The following is an 18,703-nucleotide window of genomic DNA, read 5'->3' as shown; positions in this document are numbered from 1 at the left end:
TATCTGAATGGTCTTGTGTTTGGGATATATAATATGTATAATGTCCTTTATCTCTTTGTACAGCTTTCAATTTAAAATCTGTTTATGTGATATCAGGACAGCTACTGCTGACCATTTTTTGTTTCCATTTGCCTGGAATAACTTTTTCCAGCCCTTCAATTTCAGTCTGTGTGTATGTTTGTGAAGTGAGTTTTTGTAGGCAGCATATAGCAGTGTCTTGGTTTTTTATCCATTCAACCAACCAAACCAAGACTTTTGATTGGACAATTTAATCCATTCACATTCAAGGTTAGTATTGACAGTAGGAACCAAGACCTGTCATTTTGTTGATTGGATACTGATCTACCTTTTCTGTTAGTGAATGTGGTGGTGTCATGTGTTTTCATGTTTACTTCTAATGCAGGATGCCCTTCAGAATTTCTTGTAAGGCTGGTCTGGTGGTCGTGAATTCTCTCAGATTTTACTCATCTGGAAAATACCTTATTTCTCCTTCACTATTAAAGGATAACTTCATTAGACATAATATTCTTGGTTGGAAGATTTTTTAAGACCTTGAATATATCATTCCACTCTCTTGTGTCATGTAGGTTGTCTGCTGAGAAGTTTGATGTTAACCTAATTATTTTCCTTTATATGTATGTAACTTAACACTTTTTTCTTGTCTCCTTGTCTTTAACTTTTGACAATTTGACTACATATGCCTTGGGGAAGATCTTTTTTGGTTGAGTCTGTTTGGTGTTCTTTGAGCTTCTTATATTTGGATGTCCATGTCCTTTTCATTCCTGGGAAATTTCAACTATTATTTCATTTAGCAGGTTCTCAATGACTTTTTCCTTTTCCTTTCCTCCAGGAATACCTATAATACAAAAAATTGATTGTTTGGTGGTATCTCATTTTTCACATAGACTTTGTTCATTCATTTGAATTCTTTTCTCTCTATTTTTGTCTCATTGGGTTATTTCAAAATTCTTGTCCTCTATGTCAGAAATTTTTTCCTCCACCTGATCTATTCTGCTGCTAAAGTTCTAAATCATGTTTTTGAGGTTTATTTTATTTGTTTACAAGAGTTACAGAGAGAGGTAGACACACACAGAGAGAGACACACACACAGAGAGGTCTTCCATCTGCTGGTTCACTCCCTAAATGGTCACAATGGTCAGAGCTGAGCTGATCTGAAGCCAAGAGTCAGGAACTTCATCTGGGTTCCCCAGGTTGGTGCAGGGGCCCATGGACTTGGGCTATTCCCTGCTGCTTTCCCATGTGCATTAGCAGGGAGCTGGAATAGAAGTGGAGCAGCTGGGACTTGAACCGGCACTCATATGGTATGCTGCCACTGTAGGCCAAGGCTTTAACCCACTGTGCCACAGTGCTGGCCCCTCAATCATATTTTTAAAAAGATTCTTTATTTACTTGAAAGGCATAGTTGCACTGAGACAAAGAGAGACAGAGAAATCTTCCATCTGCTGGTTCACTTCCCAAATGGCTCGGGGCTGGGCGAGGTCTAAGCCAGGAGCCCAAAGACTCTTCTGGGTCTCCCACATGAGTGTACTTGGACCATTTCCTGATGCTTTCCCAAGTGCATTAACAGGGAGCTGGTCAGAAGTGGAACAGCTAGGTCTCACCCAGCACCCATATGGGATGCCAGTATCACAGATGGAGGCTTCTCTTTCTGTGCCACACCACCAGCCCCTCAGTAGTAATTTTCCACTGGTTGAAGATTTTGTCTACAATGTTTATATTTGGTTCTTCTTAATGAGTTTTATCTTCTGAATAATATTTCTGCCTTTACATTCTTTCATGATGCTGTTGCCCTTTCTCTGTTCACTTCTAAGACTGGCTAGGGGGTGACAAATTCTTTTGCTTTTAGCTTGCCTTGGAAGGCGTTTATTTCTTTGTCATTTATGAATGAGAGCTTTGCTGTGTAAAGTATTCTGATTCAGCAGATTTTCTCTTTTAGAACTTGAACTATATCTCCATTCTCTCCTGGCCAATAGCATTTCTGTTGAGAAATTTGCTGTCAATCTGATTGCAGTACCTTCCAAAGGGACCTGATATTTCACTATAGCAAATTTTAGGATGTTTTCTTATGTTTTACTTGTGAAAGTTTGACTATAATGTGTTGTAGTGAGGAACTTTTCTAATTGTGCATGTTCTTATAATTAGATATGCATATCTGTCTCCAAATTGGTGTAGTTTTCTGCTATTATTTCATTCAATAGATTTTCCAAACCTTCTGTTTTCCCATTTCTTCAGCAATTCCTAAGACTTGTGTGTTCAGTTTTTGATGGTATCCCATAAATCCTGAACACTGTTTTCAGCCTGTCTAATTTCTCTTCAGTTGTGCTGGCTCTGCAATCTATTATGTTCTTCTGAAGATGGTTGGTTTTATGTTGTAGTAGACATTATGTAAATGTTCTGCATTTTAACTGAAAGTGCTGTTTCCTCCTTGTTCATAGCAGATGATAGCGGTTCTTTCAGCCTCCAGCTGCTGACCTTTTAATTTGCCTCAGAGGGGCTCTCTTTGATTGTGAACTTGGGAAGTTTATTCTCAGTTTGGGAGTAGTGGAGTTCATACTCTGCAGTTTTTTACATTTTGATACCCACTGGATTTCCAGCTGTTTCTCTGTTCCCAAGCTCTGTCCTCTGACTGTTCAAGTCATTTAATATTTATTCTTTCAGCACTTGATACCTGCATTTAAGAATTCATTAAGTCAAATTATACTTTTATTATCATAATTATAATTATGATATGACTATATGATATATGATATATATTATATGATATGACTATAATTCACTTAGAAATAATTTCTACAAGGCAGTTTAAGGTTAGAATCAGTATGTTTTCTTTTATAAAATTACAACATGGTTCTAGGACAAATTGAAAATTCAGAACCATTCCTATTGCTAGATGACTTTTAAGTATGTATTGATTGCATTTTCGCAAGTAGATTTTTAGAGTACTTATTTTTATGGCAATTCTGGATTCTTCATTATTGTTCCTTTCTTAAAAGTTTAGATACCTAATAGATACTTGAGAGAATGAGTCCTTTCTTGCATCCCTATTATTTTGTATTATTTTCCAAATAGTATTAGAATGATCTGTTCAAGTTTCAATCAAAACAAAAATGATGGGATTTTGAATAGAACTACATGAATTATCTATATCAAAAAGAGGAAAATTGGTTCCTTTAAAATAGTGTATCACCTAAGAAATGAATATGGCTTATCTCTCAATTTATTTAGAACTTCCTTAATTTCTCTAAATAATGTCTCAGAAATTTAACTGCATATATTTTGTTTTTTTTTTGTAAGGACTTCATTATTTTATGTTATTATAAATGATACCTACTTTAAAGTTGATTGTCCAATTGTTTATTGCTGATATATACGAAAAGTTTATTTTTACATTGATTTTTCAGTAATTTTTCTAATACTCTCTTTACTTCGATGATTTATTTGCACTTTACCACTTCTCCATGAAAAGTCATCTCTTCATATCATTTTATTTCTTTTTTTCCAATCATTATGCCCTTTATTTCTTTTCTTTGCCATAAAGCATTGGATAGTGCCATATCAATTTTCTGGAAGAAAAGAGATTGATAATCAGCAATCACTTCTCGCCCGCAGACGCAAAGGAAAAGTTTTCAAATATGAGTAGGTTTTCCCTAGATCAAGTATTTTTTTCCTTCTATTTCAGTTTAAAGCTTTTAAACACAAATGCTGAAAATTATCAGTCTTTTTAAACTATATGATAATCATGTTCTTTTTAGTCTATTAGTGTTTGGAGTTTCAAACATTGATTTTCTAATGTCAAATCCTAGAATGAATCCAATCTTATCCTGAAATGTTATCATTTTCGTAGATTGCTGATTACATCTGCTAATATTCTGTAAAAATTTTTCATCTAGTTTTAGTTTAAGAATGTTGAAGTATAATTCCCCTTCCTGTTGTTGTAGCTGTTCAAGGATATTCCAGCTGCTTTTATTGAGTTATAAAGTTTGTGCTCATCCCTATTGTCTCATTGAGGTTGGATTATTTCCATGAATGATTTAAATATTAGCTAAAAATTATTTATATGCATTTTTTATTTGTGGAAATATATATTGATTTTAAAGAGTCTCTAATTATTAAATGATTATTTAAATTGTTTAGTTATATTTAGTGTTTATTTAAATTATTGATTTGTTAATTTTGATTTTTTATTTCTGTTTATATCAGTTTTATTACACTGAGTTCTTTAGTTTCATCTAAGTTATCAAAAATTTTACATAGATTTGTTTATAATTAATCCTATAATCCTCTACCATATCTGAAAAATTTTATGCTGTAGTTCCTTTATCTTCCTTATAGTAGTTGTCTGAACATTTCTTTTTATTTTTTCACACTAAGACCAGCAAAAATCAGCATAACAAAATAGATATTTGGCTGTGTTTCTCCTCTATATTATGTGTCTTCTATTTGATTAAATTATGTTATTATTTTGATTATTATTTTCATTCTATAGCCTGAATTCTAAATTACTATTCTTTTCTGGCTTTGAAGTGAATGCAAATCTTAATTGGTGTTTTAATATTTTCCAGCATGTGAATTTGAATTTTCCTTATAAAAATGTTACCTCTATCACAAGTTTTTATATTTAGCACTGTTCTTTTCATTCAAGTGTTTCCTGATGTCTATTGTAATTGTTTAATTTAGACTACGGATTTTTTTAATGCTGCATTAATTCAATTCCAGTAAATAAGGGTTTTCTAGTTTTTTTCTATCAACTTCTAGTTTTGTAGTACTATCTTTAGAAATGATAATTTGTGTAGCTGAAAACTATTAAAACAAGTTGAAACTTGTGCTATTTCAATTCTAGATCAATTTTTAAAATATACTTGGTTTAATGGATTCTTTATAATAGGTTGCTGTGTTTTAATTATATTCTATGTCTTCAATGTTGTCATTTTATGGTTTGTATTTTTCACCTTATGCTGCTTAGAAAGTGTTAAAATTTATTCTGAAGCATAAATGTTTTTCATTTTATTTAACTGAGAAGTTAGTTTTAGTTTTTCTACAGCTATTACATTTTTTCATAAGAAGATCGATTTGTGCCAATTACATTGATAGACATGCAAAATAGTGTAAAATCTGTTGAGAACCAAGAAAATATAATTTTCAAATTAAGACTTTTCAGTATGAACTTATTAGTAAATAGTTATGTAGTTATGGCAAAAAAATTTTTGAGAATTTTGCCAAAGAAATTGGGAGACTTCAAAGACTATCGTGGTACCACTTTTGTAAAATCTGAATATGTTTCATGATTTCTCTGAAAATCTTGTACTCATTACACAGGGTAGGTGGCTCATTTCTCAAATAACCCTAATCTAGATCCCTTGTTTTGTCTATGATCCAGTACAGAATCTTAAATAATGCATTTGTTCAGATGTCTGCTTGAAACTACATGGTACTGAAGATCGCTGAGGACATGTAGCATACATTTTAGCACAGAGTTAACAAAATATGTTTATTTTTCTGAGGACAAATTAGACCGTGGAAAAACTTCCTGTTTCCCCTAACTTGTACAAAATGAAATAATAGCTCTGTTAATGTAACATTGCTTATAACAAAAACATTGTTTTTAGAGATGTGTTTATGTATTTAAGAAAGAAAGGGAGACTATACCTAGCATAACTATAAGATATATTGGTTCTAGTTAGGGTCATAAGGCTGCCAAGCTAGGATGACTTCTCTGCCTGTGTGGTCACTTGCGATCCTATGTAAAAACCCATGAGGGCTATGCTCACCAAACAAAAATGCCTGGTATAACTGTACTAGCATGGTTAATTTTCATTTACTAAGTTCTATATGATTGTGCTGCATGCTATTATCATTAGTTTTTATTTTCTTTGTGTACATTTCAAGTAGTCTTTTTATTGTTTTAACAAAGAAATATAGTATGTGTCAATTCCCATATTTTAAATCTTGGTCTTTTAGTGTTTCTGATATCTCTACCAGCCCCCATTTTGGTATCTTGTTTAGGAATAATTGCTGCTTATGTTATTTATTTATTTCTTCACTTCACTTTGAGATGTTATTTCTTTTTATTTTCATTTATTTTATTTTCTCCCAAATTAACAAAGGTTTTATTTTCTTATTTTCTTTAAGTTACACAAGCTTCAGATATTTCATATATACAGATTTAGGAACAAAGTGATATATCCCACCTTACCTTCCCTCCCGCCCATGCTCCAACAAGTCTTCTTCCTCCCTCTCCTATTCCCACTCTTAATTTTTGCAAAGATCTCCTTTCTTTTTACTTAACACTCATAAGGTTAACTCTACACTAAGAAAAGAGTTTAACAAATAGTATGAAGGAAAAAAAAAACATAGCTCCTCAACAGAAGAGACTACTTCTTCTTGATCAAGCTTTGAGACTTACATGACTTCCATGGCTACAAATCTGAAATGACTGCTTACTTCACATTTCTCTTCTTCCTTGTGTTATGTGTCAGGCATATCAATCCAGTTTCTCACCAGATCATGTTTTGTTTTTGTTTTGATTTGTTTTTGATAAGCCACATAGGTCAAATGTAGTAACACTTTATTCTGACTTGGCAAATTCTCTCAAGGCAAAATAACATTTAAGTGTTAAGTGTAGTTCCCTGGGTCTTCAACCTTTCTTATCATGAAGCTTCCATTTAATGCCACAAGATCTATTTGATATTTAGAGTATGTGTGTTCTTACTATTTGTTTTACATGTGCTCACCATGGGACTGATTAAAATGACAAACCCTGCCATTGTTGGAATAGAAACCTCAAAAAAATTACATGTATATGAAAAAATATTGGACTCACGTAACTTCACAGGCAACACCAAATTCAGTATGAGCTGTTGTCACTTCCTGAGATCCTTCCACAGGTATTATATTCATGTTGAGATATGCACTGGCCACTTCCTGCTTCTTGCACATCACTCTGTACTGAGCTAATTTTTTCCTTTCTCTGTAGTACTCAACCTTTTCTATTAGTCTATGTTACTTGTTAGTTTTATTGTCTGAGTTCTGGACAAGAAGATAAATTCCATGAGGGGAGACATTTTGACTATCACTCACATCCTCAATAGCCTAGGACAGTACGTGGAATATAAGTATTACTCAATATGATTTTTAAGTGTTCTTTACTCTGTTAGGGGAAAAAATGGATTTTCTGTCTGAAACAATAGAGAGGGACAAGAAATAGGAATAAATGTGGTCATTTTCAGCACATGGATATTGAATAATTCTCTCCTGAGGGCATTCAAGTTTCAGGAGAAAGACAAAGTACCTTTGGGTTTTCTGAGCAAGATATGGGTCTGGCCATAAACAAGTAGTTGCAAAAGTCTGTTTCTTTCAAGCTCAGTGTCATGCTACCAGCTATATTCTCTTTTTGGAAATTAGCTTGTTTATTTTTCACTAAGTCTTTAGGAGTTCAGGAACCTTGCTCATTCCAGCAGAGGAAGTCACCTGTTCTTGACCTAACAGAAAAATTCACAGATTTTTAGGGGCATCTCATCCTGTTCTTCTTGATAACAAAGCCAGAACTAGAAAATAGCAACATATACTAGAATTTTATGAGCCCACGAAACTCATCCCGAGCAGATCACCTTTCTACAAGAATGTTTCCAGCAAGTTTCCTATCTGGCTCCACTGTGTCATTTCTTCTCCAAATGTACTCAATCATAACTGTAGTTATCAGGCTTATCTCAGAATTAGCAAAGGTTGAAGTGGACACAGTCTAAAAGATTGAAGTGTAATAACCTTGATTAGATAAGAGGACAACTTTTTTAAAGTGTCTATAATTTAAAAAGGATTTGTAGCAGATTTTTTCCTGTAAATAATTTATATTCTCAATTCTAAATTTAACTTAGTTTATCAAGGTAACTCACTCAGGGTCTCTGATTTACTTTTTTTTTGTCTAAAAATCAAATCCTACATTTACTGAGAAGTTCAATACCTACTAATGATATAGGAACAGATATATTTTAACTACAATCACTCAGTTACTCAGTTTCCTGTTACTGTACTCATAGGATATTTTTATATCAAAATCTACAAAAAATAGCAAGAAAATTTTCTACTACCAATCTCTCTCTTTAGAGCCCCTTTAATCTCATTATTCCTGAGACTGTAGATGAGGGGGTTCAACATGGGGATCACCACTGTGTAGAACACAGATACTATCTTGTTCTGGTCAGTGGAGTAGCTGGACTTGGGCATCACATAAATGAATGTAATGGTCCCATAGAACAGAGTGACTGCAGTGAGGTGGGAGGTACAGGTAGAGAAGGCCTTGTGGCGCCCTTCAGTGGAGCGCATCTTCATGATGGTGATGAGGATGTAGATGTAGGAGACAGCTATGACAAACACTGTGATGGCAATGATGGAGCCAACAGTAAACGATGGAACAACTACAGGGACATGGACATCAGAACAGGAGAGTTCAACTAAAGGAGCAAAGTCACAGAAGAAATGGTTGACTCTGTTTGGTCCACAGAAATGTAAAGAAAAGAAAGTAAATGTAAAAGTAGATGCATTAAGAAAACCACCTACATAAGCCACTGCAAATAACTGGATACAGACTTGTGTAGACATTTTGGTTGAATAAAGCAGTGGATTGCAAATTGCCACAAAGCGGTCATATGCCATGACAGCCAGAAGGAAGCATTCAACTGTCCCAAAAAAAGCTGCTGAACCAAGCTGGATGGCACATCCAAGGTAGGAAATTGTGCTTCTCTCCACCAGGAAGTTTACGAGCATGTTAGGTGTGACAGAAGATGAATAGCCTATGTCAGCAAAAGCTAGGTGGCTCAGAAAAAAGTACATGGGATGATGGAGCTGAGAAGAGATTCTGATAAGAACGATTGTGCTGAGATTGCCAGATATGTTCACCAGGTAGATGCATAGGATGATCATGAAGAGGACGACTCGTAGCCCTGGATCATCTGTTAAGCCCAGGAGAATGAACTCTGACACTGCAGTGTGGTTTCCACCCACCAGGGAATCCATAGGACGACATAGGTACTGACAAAATGAATCTGTGATGAAAACAGTACATTTTATAAATTAACCAATATGGGGGCTGGCACTGTGACACAGAAAGTTAAAGCCCTGTCCTAAAGCACCAGCATCCTATATGGGTGCCAGTTCTAGTCCAGGCTGCTCCTCTTCTGATCCAGCTCTTTGCTATGGCCTGGGAAAGCAGTAGAAGATGGCCCAAGTCCTTGAACCCCCACACCCGTGTTGGAGACTTGGAAGAAGCTCCTGGCTCCGGTTCCCAGCTTTGGATCAGCTCAGCTCTGGCCATTTTAGCCAGCTGGGGAGTGAACCAGCAAACGGAAGACTCTCCCTCTCTCTCTCACTCTTTCTCTCTACCTCTCTCTCTCTAACTCTTTCAAATAAATCAAAGAAATATTTAACAAAAAAAAAAAAAGAATGGGAGACAGACAAGTAATAAAATTTTTAAAAAGTTAACCAATATAATGGTTTTCTTTTCATTATCATATATAGCTTTTTATTATAAAGATATCCAAGCAACAATATATATCATAATAAGTCTATCTTAAATTTTAAAATTTGCAGAAACCCCAGAAAAATACCTTAATATAATATATCCTTTTCTTTTTCTATTACATTGTTTCAAAAAAATACATGAAAATGTCTTTAAAACAAAAGAATAAAACTATAAGACTAAGGAAAATAACAAGAATGGTTGCTGAGTATAATGAAAAAATAAAAACATACATAGAATTTTGTGGTAAAGAATTCAATAATAGCTAACATTTTACATGCTGCCTAAAAGATAAGCAGGTAGATAAGAATTATGTACATATTAGATAATTACATGTATTATATATGCATACATATATAATTGATGCCTTTTCATAGTGATTTCATTCCTATTTCAAAGTACTTGGTAAAACAATATTTTCAATTATAAATCTTTTTAAAGTACCCAATAAATTTATAGTAGATGACCTAAATCATAATCATGTTTTATCTCATTATATGATTATACATACATATGTACAGTACATTAATTTTTCTGTAAAATAATATTACCTTAATTATTATTTTATATATTATTAAACAGAGTCAGAAGAAACTGTAGAACTGGCCTAAGTTGATACAGCAAATGGTGGAATCAGAATATGGGCCCTGAAAAATCTGACTGCCCATGCCTTAGTAACCATGCCATAAATGAAGTTAAATAACAGCAACAATAAAGCCCTGAAAACGAGTAAACACACCTGAAAACGAGTAAACAGCAGACCCTTTAACCCTTCTGACAGCAAATGAGTAAGAGTCAACTAGGTTGTTACATGTTTCACAAAGTCTATCAGTTGAATACAATTGATATTATAATTGGGATTATGAATGAGGTCACTTACTATGAATTTATTGTGTATCGTAAAATATTTTAAAATCATATTATTTTACCAAATAGTCTAAAATATCAGTATAGTCTAATGAAAACAGGTATGATTAATACCTAACACATAATTTAAATAGGTTCTTCAAACAAATTAATTCATTTTACTGAAAAGCATTTTCTTTTTGGGGTCATAGAGAATGAAATAATAGCATGCCCAGTATAATAAGTGGTTAAATAAAGTATTGCCTAAAAAGTTATGAGAAATCACTGAGCTTTTGAGTAGATTGACTTTATCGCCAGATTTTCCAGGCATATATACCAAGCTTTTTCTAACTCATAATTGCCTTGATTATAATTCATTCAGACCCGTTAGACCCATAAACAAAGTAAATATATCTACAAATATATTCACAACATATTTTTAAATCTTCATTGTAAACCTGTAAACATCAAAAATTGCAGTTTTGGCACTTCCACCAAGTGCCAGTTTTGGGCGCTGTTTAAAGACCAGGAGTTCTGTCTTATAGGTGGATTAACAGGGAATGCTAATAACTTATATTAAGTTTATTTATTCACATAAAATTAATGATGGACACCAAACAATTCAGCCCAAGTTGCTCAGTACAGATTGATTGGTTCCATCTGCCCTGTGTCCTCAGTATGGCTTGTGAGTGCAGATAACTAACTTAGTAAAGTGTCTTCAAATGGTGAATGAAAACCAATACCTCTGGGAATGTCTTGGCAAGCCTTACCTCTTGGAATGAGAACTCATTCATCTTTTAGTAACAAACCAAAGTGATAGTGGCTATATAACTATCTTTTAGTTTTGTTTTCCTTTGAGGATAAACCTCAGAGGACGCTGGGGAATCTGATTTGAAGTCAAAAGCATCATGGAGTGTCATATTTTCTGGAGTAAATGTTTAGCAGTTGAACTCATATACAAAACAACTAATTTTTCAAGAGACTCAATTCTCAAGTGGTCAATTATTCTTTTCTTTCTATCTTGTTATTTATTCCTAGTTCCATAACCTTTGTTTAGTCACTTTAGAGAGTATGATATAACAAAGCATATTATCAATATTGACTCCAAGTTTGCTTTGATATTCTGATTAAAAATTACCTAGCAATAAATTCCAGATATCAAAATTAACCTTAGCTTTATCCATTCATTGTGTGTTTATTTTTTTATTGAAAAGTATTTTTTCTCAATATCTGTAACACATGTGATTAAGTAACTTAGGGGTACCACAGAAGCAAGTACAACGTGGCCTATCAATAAAAATTCAGTCTGTATGATTCTGTGACTGACTATGACGGTTAAAGGTTACAAATATTTCCTCATGCAGGTTGTAGGCCAGCATTCAGAACTTGATGCTTATACTTCTTTTTATTTTAAATTTTAAATGTGATGTGGCCGGCACCAGCATCCCATATGAGTGCCGATTCTAGTACCGATTGCTCCTCTTCCGGTCCAGCTCTCTGCTGTGCCCCGGAAGGGCAGTGGAAAATGGCCCAAGTGCTTGGGCCCTGCACCCACATGGGAGACCAGGAAGAAGCACCTGGCTCCTGGCTTAGGATCAGCGCAGTGCCGGCTGTAGTGGCCATTTGGGGAGTGAACCAACAGAAGGAAGACCTTTCTCTCTCTCTCTCTCTCTCTCTCTCTCTCTCTCTCTCTCTCTCTCTCTCTCTCTCTCTCTTTCTCTCACTGTTTATAACTCTACCTATCCAAAAAAAGAAAAGGTGCACTATAAAGTATATGGAGTCCTCATTCTGTGTCTTCATTGAGACTTTGTATAATGACAAGTTCTCCAAAATCAAAACCTTAGAAACTCCTGTATAAGTGATTTATAGTGAAGGACTGATCTCAGGGAAAACAGTTCAATGTGAGAGAGAATTCAGGACAAAACTTTGTAAACATCAGATAAAGATGTATGATTAGTAGCCTCTGGGGTAGCTCAGGATGCCCTTGGAAGTTCTTGGCACACTGAGTCATGGCCAGGTCTCTGGACCTGCTCCCATCTTTGCCGCCTCTGAACTTGACCAATTTAAATCCTAATCCATACTCCAGAACACTAACTATTTCAGATACCAGTGTCAGCCTTTGAGATTCAATAGACTGCAGTCTCTTACTGATTTGAGAAGAGTTGACCCTACACAGCCTATTGACTTAACTCAGCTTGTCAGTGGGAGAGGTGCGACCATCCAGCCACAAAAGGGGTTATGGTGTCCCACTGGTAGAGGAGGGTGCTGACACCTTTAAGATGAAAGTTAATATTGAAGAACAGCTGGCTTCAGAACTAGCTTTGCTGCAACTGAGAAAAATGGTAATGTTGTCACTGTAGATTCTATGACCCAAGAAGTCTGGAGATTCTGTGAAAATCTGTTGCATTCTTTCTGTGTGGACAATCAGTGCCAAAGTGAATGCCTCCACCTGAAGCACTGGTGCCTTGTTACACCAATGCTAAGTATGTGGTCACCTGGGGGAAAACCTGCCAGATTTCCTAAAGCAAAACTTGAACTGTCCAGAAAGTGTGGTTAATTTTTACCCACTACCTATAAAAAGGAAGTCTTCAAAATGCCCAGTTCTCAAGAGGATACAGAGCAGACAAAGCAGAGTTTCTTTGGTCTTATTCCAGGATGGGTGGTGAAAATGGCAGGTGAGAAAATCTTAAAATGTACAGATGAGATCTCCTCAGGTATTATAGCTTGTAGGGCCAGCATTATGGTGCAGCAGGTTGGGCTGCCACCTGCAATGCTGGCATCCCAGCTGACCATCAGTTGGAGTCCCAGCAGCTCAGCTTCTGATCTGGCTCCCTGATAATGCACCTTGGAAAGTAGCAGAGGATGACCCAAGTGCTTGGGCCCCTGCCATCCACATGGAAGACCCAGGTGGAATTCCAGGATCCTGGCTTCAGCTTGGCCCAGCCCTAGCTGTTGTGGCCATTGAGGGAGTGAACCAGGAGATGGAAGATCTCTCTGTGTCTCTATATGTAACTTGGCCTTTCAACTAAATAAATCTTTACAATTAAACAAGTAAGCTAAACATCTTTTTCCTGAAAAAAAATTATAGCTCATAAATTCCCTTCTGCAAAAGAGGAGTATTGGAAGAATACCCCAAAACTGATAATAGAGGCCACAGCATCACATGAGTGCCTGCAGCCTCCCCACAACACCCCCTTGCCTGCCCACCATGGCTGGAAAGGAAGCAGCCATTGACAATGCATGAAAGAAGTTATGATCAGTGAGGATCACAAAATATGGAAAAAGAACACCTTTTTCTTTATGATTTGATGATGACTCATACACTGGAGTTTCCCAGCCTAACAGCATGTGGCTTTAAGATGTAACCAGACCAGAAGGTAGAGATTTCAGCATTCATCATCTTGTCCTGGGGACATATGCATCAGCTGAACAAAAGCCACCTATTGAAATAGCAGCTCCCTGATGATGATGCTCACTTTGATAATTCATACTACGACAGCAAGAAAGATTTTGGTTCATTTGTGGAAAAATTCAAATAGCAATCGAGATCAGCCATGGAGGAGAAGTAAACAGGGGTCATTATATGCCCCAGCACCTTTGTGTCAATGCATCGTTCTTGTTTCTGACTATACAAAATATCCTTCTAAACCAGACCTTTCTGGAGAGTGCCACCCAGACTTACATCCCTGTGGACATCAGAAAGAGGTATGTGGGCTTTCTTGGACATCAGTGCTATTCCATGGGAAGGATAAGTGGTGGATGTGAAGATTATCTTTACAGGGCATACAGCAGTAGTAGAAGATGTTTCTTGGCATCTGACCCATGAATCTTTGGATCAGTTGCCGAAGACCAAAATCTTAGATTCTTGTTACTAGTTCAAACAATGCCTCCAAACCAAGCCACTCATTTGATGCTTATACTGTGAAGTGAACTGTATCTCTTTCAATCTGCATAATGAGTTGTTTAGTCATGATGTTTACACTGCTAAGATACCTGGTTACTTTTGAAATCTCAATTAAATTTAGGTGATTTACTCTGTGTCAGAAGACAATATCTTACAAGTGTGGCAAATGGCCAAGAACATTTGCAATGAGAGTTCCCTAAAGAAAGTGTGGATTTAAGGATTCTAGATATGTCTGCACTTCTTGTGATTTTATATCCCTTATTTCCCCTCTCAACCCTGAGATTGACTTAACACTAGTTTTGAGGCCCACAGACTTCCTTCTGCTATACTCTGCAATAGGTAATCACCAACAATGCTATTAGCACAAGCAGTAGATGTTTTCTAAGCATTAACTGGGGAGTTGAGTCAGCAAAGCCACGGACTTTATATGTAAATTTCAAGGATTTTTTAGTACCAAACCCAGGTCTAATATAGCCACAGAAATGGAAGTATGATGTGTGATTATTTTTCTTCTTTTATCCCAAGTTTTTCAGATGCTTTTAAGGTTACAGTGAGCAAGGAATAGAGCCAGCTGAGGCAGGTGTCTGCACTATGAAGTTTAAATATTATAAGATATCATTTTTATTCAGGAAATAGTAGAGATTTAATTCATAGATTCCTACTCTCAGAACTTCACACCTGACTATCCTATCCAGGATGTACATTTCCCTACATAGAACAATCTTCTCTTCGTTTTACAGTTAAGTCAAAATTAGATGTTCTTCTTTCGACAGATATTTCTGCTCAATCATGTATTTCTTCAGCTGTTTTCGTATTCCTTTCTGTGAATTTTTTTTGCTTGGAACTACCAATTTATAGATATATGATTTTAACTGGTAGTTATACTACAGGTAGACTGTCAAGATGCAAAGGGTAAATCAATATCCTGTATTTTTTTAAGTTTTATTTTATTTATTTGAAAAACAGAGTTATAGATGAAGTAGAGAGAGACACAGAGAGAGGTCTTCCAACCGCTGGTTCACTCCCCAGATGGCCGCAATTGGCCAGTGCTGTGCTGATCAGAAACAATGTGCCAGGAGCTTCTTCCAGGTCTCCTACGTGGGTGCAGGGGCCTAAGGACTTGGGCCATCTTCTGCTGCTTTCCCAGACTATAGCAAAGAGCCTGATCGGAAGAGGAGCAGCCAGAACCAGAACCAGCACCCATATGGGATGCCGACACCTCAGGCCAGGACTTTAACCCCCTGTGCCACATCGCCAGCCCCCATATTTGTTTTTAAAATTAATTGTTGATTTTAAAAAAAGAACAAGTACCAGAAAGGAGGTCAAAACATACATATTTCTGATTGCATTTTCTTAAGGTATAATTCTCCATATGTTGGGGCAGCCATTGTAGTGCAGCGGGTGAAGGCACATGCAACACCATAGTCCCGTGTTAGAGTGATTGTCCAAGTCCCAGGTGCTCTGCTTCTGATCCAACTTCCTGCTAATGTGCCTGGGAACCCAGCAGAAGATGGTCTGCATACTTGGGACCCTATCATGGAAACCCGAATGGAGTTCTGTACTCCTAGCTTCGGTCTGGCGCAGCTCTGGCTGTGGTGGTCATCTTGGGAGTGAACAAGCATATGGGAGATCTTTGTCTCTCCCTCCATCTCTTTTAGTCACTGCTTTTCAAATAAATATATGTTTTTATGAATTCTAAATTTATCATTATAGACAACAACCTAGACTGCTGCACCACATCTGTGTTGATATTCTGGTACCTACTGGAAGTATTCAAAATAAATGCTCCCACAATCCTTCTCAATCACTGTACTTTCTGTCTTGGTTTCATATTTTAGGCAGGCAAGGGGTTGCTTCGGTGAGATTGCATTTGTACTGAACTTTGAAATATGGACAAGATTGTGCATGGGTTAAATCAATAAAAGACCTTTTCAATAGAAAAAGAAACATGACTACTTTTCCATAGAAAGTAAGATTATGAGGGCAAACATGGAGGTGAATTTGGTAGTTCAGGTGGAAAGGAATTTGGCAAGAAGATGAAAGGGCAGTTATCGCTTGTGTGTATCAAGAATGTGAGTGCAGGCCGGCACCTCAGTTCAATAGGCTAATCCTCCACCTGCAGCACCAGCACACTGGGTTCTAGTCCCAGTCGGGGCACCTGTTCTGTTCCGGTTGCCCCTCTTCCAGTCCAGCTCTCTGCTGTGACCCGGAGGTGAGTGGAGGATGGCCCAAGCGCTTGGGCCCTGCACCCGCATGGGAGACCAGGAGAAGCACCTGGCTCCTGGCTTCAGATCAGTGCGGTGCGCTGGCTGCAGCAGGCCGGCCTCAGCAGCCATTGGAGGGTGAACCAACGGTAAAAGGAAGACCTTTCTCTCTGTCTGTCTGTCTCTCTCTCTCTCTCTCAGAGAAATTCTGCCTGTCAAAAAAAAATGTGAGTGCAGTAACAGCATTTGGTCATAAATGTCTATTTTTTCAGTAAGGTCCTGTACAACAGAGTTTTCTCCCATGAGAAAGCAGTTACAGTGATCATACTGCATATTTATTTTCTTATACCAAACTTATTTTTTATACCCAAGTAATTGCTTCTCAGATCACCACAATTCCTTGTCCTATAAACAGGGTAGAAGGGACCTGCGAGACTTGGAAAACTTTCAGAATTATAAAATAAGTTGTATGATGAAATAAAGGATGCCCAGGGGAATAATCTACATTCCAACATAATACTTTAAAAAGTAGACTTTCAATCATTTCTACTGTTATGCAAAATAATATGGGCAAACATACCAGTAAGTCTCTGTCATGTGTCAAGACTTTAAAAGCATTTTTATGGATATCAATTTGAAGCAAAGATCTGAATGCAGAAGACTTCCAGTATCTAAAGCAGAGGTTTCAAGACAATTATCTTCTTGGCCCCAGGACTCCAATTAAAATCTTGATGGGTTTGTCCTCTACCTTTAAGGAATGGAGAAGACAGGACCCGCTATGAGACTCTCATTTCAGAGGGAACTCATCAGACATTAAAAAGGAGAATACTGTCTTAAAACTTAACCCTGGATTGTAAGGAGTGGAAAATCACAAGACAAACTGCGAAAACCCAATCCTGAGTTATAGGACTGTAAATTCAACCTATAGCTTAATTACCCCATAATTTAAGAGACTGAAAGGTGGCTCTCCTTCTATTTATTTATGCATCTATCTATAATTTATTTATTTTTATTTAGCAAAGTTAGAGGCAGACAGACGGATGCAGAGTGCTCCTACCCACTAGCTCAGAGAAAAAAAGATAATAATGGAGAGAGGCTTCACTCCCAACTACCTGTAATGGCCAGGATTTGGCCAGAGGCAAAGCAGAACTTGGCAAGGTAATCAAGGTCCCCCACATGGGTGGCGGGAACCCAATACTTGACCCATCACAGCTGCCTGCCAACATCTGCATTAGCAGAAGTTTGAGTGAGGATCCAGAGTCAGGAAACACTAATGGGGAAAGCAAGTGTAAATGTCTGCCTTCCTCCTTGTTTTAAAGGTGGAAACATTCCATGTTTATTTCAACTTTAAAATGAACACTCTTTATCTTCTGATAATCAAGTACCTGTGAATTGTTATAGCTTGTTAGAAGTTCCTGAAGAAACTATGGACATAGGTAAGCTGAAAATTAAGAATGTTGTGCATGTCTTATGGTTGGGAGGGAGGGAAGCCCAAGAACTACATGAGTAAGGTCAGAGGGCAGAGGTTAGGATGGCAAACTCAAGGCAGAAGCCAGGTTTAAAAAGAGGATAAGGCTTGAGCCAAGAAAGCAGATGGGTAGCCGCAATGTTATAGGCATCTTGTTGTCCAGTAGCTGTCAGATTTGTTGGATAGAATAGAAATAATGTTCTGATATTTTTTCTTTAGTTACTGTACTTGAATGATATGAGAAAGCAGAGTTTACTATCAACATGTATGAAAACATTATAAAAATCAAGTTCTTAATCCAAATCACTAATGAAGATTATGTAAACTCTACATATGTAGTATCCTGCAGATTTCTCTCCTTGGAGAGACTTGCCAGAGTTTGAGGTTTTTGTGGATATATATAAATTGTTTAGGTTAACACTCTCCTGACAATTCTGATGTGCCCCTTAAGAGAAGACCATTTATATAGGGGTAGTATGATTTGATACTACAAAAAATATGGGTAGTGTCTTAATGCAAAAGTCTTAGTTTTTATTCTCCCAGGCTGTAAGTTACCACTACTGGAGTTTTGATAACTTCTATTACCTTTTTTATTTACTTATTAGTTTAAGCTTTATATATTTGTTAAGCACAAATGCGGAAATCAAGTATGCATTCTTTCACATCGCTATGCAACATTATTCTTAAAATCCATTCAGAAAAGTGATCCCTGTTAAATTTAAGAGTGGAAAAAGAGAGGGAGGAGATGT

At 36.6% G+C, this 18,703-nt stretch overlaps 3 pseudogenes; 2 read left to right on the top strand and 1 right to left on the bottom strand.

Annotated features, from left to right (window-relative positions):
- Window positions 1–8,073: 8,073 nt before the first annotated feature.
- On the bottom strand, window positions 8,074–9,040 carry LOC133763751 (olfactory receptor 5P76-like; annotated as a pseudogene).
- Window positions 9,041–11,706: 2,666 nt separating this feature from the next.
- On the top strand, window positions 11,707–13,108 carry LOC133763750 (large ribosomal subunit protein uL15m-like; annotated as a pseudogene).
- A 478-nt stretch (window positions 13,109–13,586) lies between these two features.
- LOC133763749 (histone-binding protein RBBP4-like) lies at window positions 13,587–14,385 on the top strand (annotated as a pseudogene).
- The last annotated feature ends 4,318 nt before the right edge of the window (window positions 14,386–18,703 follow it).

This window comes from Lepus europaeus, chromosome 7 (assembly GCF_033115175.1).
Source record: "Lepus europaeus isolate LE1 chromosome 7, mLepTim1.pri, whole genome shotgun sequence".
NCBI lineage: Eukaryota > Metazoa > Chordata > Mammalia > Lagomorpha > Leporidae > Lepus > Lepus europaeus.
This window is presented reverse-complemented; position numbering and strand designations above follow the sequence as displayed.